Source organism: Talpa occidentalis, unplaced genomic scaffold (genome assembly GCF_014898055.3).
Source record: "Talpa occidentalis isolate TD23 unplaced genomic scaffold, MPIMG_talOcc4v2.1 talOcc4.14, whole genome shotgun sequence".
NCBI lineage: Eukaryota > Metazoa > Chordata > Mammalia > Eulipotyphla > Talpidae > Talpa > Talpa occidentalis.
The window spans coordinates 28,134,554-28,136,470 of record NW_023601433.1 but is presented as its reverse complement, the minus strand read 5'-3'; positions in this window follow the sequence as shown (position 1 = coordinate 28,136,470).

Sequence of the window (1,917 nt, the reverse complement as noted above, 5' to 3'; positions counted from 1 at the left end):
TAAAGAAGGTTTTTTTTTTTTTTTTTTGAATTGTAATTTGTTTTATTTATTTTTTTTTTCAAGGTTGAACTTTTATTTTTTTTTTAAATAATAAATTTTATTTTTATATTCCCCATACAATTGCAACCCCCCCATTCTGACCCCAATCCCTCCCCTCCCGCCCCTCACCCCCCAAAAAGTGTCTCTGGTTCATAGTTTTTTGTTGATTTTGATTTTCGCTTTCTTATAGTTATTCATTTTTCTGGTCCCTTATTTAAGTTTTCTAGATTCCTGCTATGAGTGAGACCATCCGGTATTTTTCTTTTCTTTTTGGCTTATTTCGCTGAGCATGATCCCTTCCAGCGCCATCCATGTTGCTGCAAATGGCATGTGTTTATCTTTTTTGAATGCTGAGTAATATTCCATGGTATATATGTACCACATCTTCTTAATCCAGTCATCTATTTTTGGGCATTTGGGCTGTTTCCAAAGCTTAGCTATTGTAAACAGTGCTGCTATAAACATAGGGGTGCAGTGTGTTCTTTGGAATTGATGTTTCTGTGTCCTTTGGGTAAATACCTAGGAGTGGAATTGCTGGATCATATGGAAGCTCTATGTTTATAGGTCCAGAAATCTCCACACTGCTCTCCATAGTGGTTGGACCAGTTTGCACTCCCACCAACAGTGCAGACGAGTTCCTTTTTCTCCACACCCTCGCCAACACTTGTTGTTGCTAGTTTTTTTAATATGTGCCATTCTCACTGGTATAAGATGGTATCTCATGGTAGTTTTGATTTGCATTTCCCTGATGACAAGTGATGTTGAACATTTTTTTCATATGTCTGTTGGCCATTTGCATTTCCTCTTCAGAGAAGTTTCTTTTTAGCTCTTCTGCCCATTTTTTGACTGGATTATTTTCTTTGTTGTTGTTGAGTCTCATCAGCTCTTTGTAGATTTTTGTGATCAGTCCTTTATCATTAGTGTTGTGTGCAAAAATGTTCTCCCAGTTGGTGGGGTTTCTCTTTGTTTTTGTTATTGTCTCTTTTGCTGTGCAGAAGCTCTTTAATTTGATGTAGTCCCAGCTGTTTATCTTTGCCTTCACTATCACTGCTTTGGGTGATGTGTCTGTAAAGATGTCTTTGATGTGGCAAATCACGTAGTGTTTCACCTATATTTCCTTTAAAGAAGGTATTTTTAGGGGACTCACATTCACACTCACACTCAAGAAGGGAGATAACTTACCCAACACAACCTCTTCACTACTCACCTCTCCATTTGGGTGGAAACTTAATGAAATGCAAGGTCGAGCCCCACCGTTGGGCGTCACCTGCCGCAGACCAGCACAGCGAAGGACAATGAGGCCGTCTCAGGGTTGAGAGATTGCGCGGAGTGGTCAGGGATTCGGCGAGTAAATGACACACAGACACACTTCAAGAGAGTGAAAATCTGAGTGTAATTTTCTTTGAGTTTGTGACCAGTATATATAGGGTTTCTAAAGCATAGGAACAGTGAACATCAACGAAATCAGCTTGCTCATAGGTTTAGCTTATCATTGACAGGGCAGTGATCTATGTCCAAAATACATCTGGACCTAGCTGCATTCCTAAGTAGACAGGCTATTAATTCTTTCTTTTGTTCTATGTAATTATATTCTTGTTGCACTAACTACTACTGTTATAGGACAGGGAGAGGGTCAGCCCAAACCCTGCAAACCTGCCTATTCTACATGGGTTCTGCCATCCGCCGCATCAACACAAAACATATAAGACTTTAATGGGAAGGAACTTTAATAAAACTAGGAAACAATACAGGTAAGGCAAAGAGTCTAGTTTCTAAATGAAGCACCCAAAGTTAACCCATCCCCTCGTGGGTAAAAGTCCATCCATATGGGGTCGGCCCAGAACAAGGCCCAAAGTCTACCACAAGTCTAAAACATCT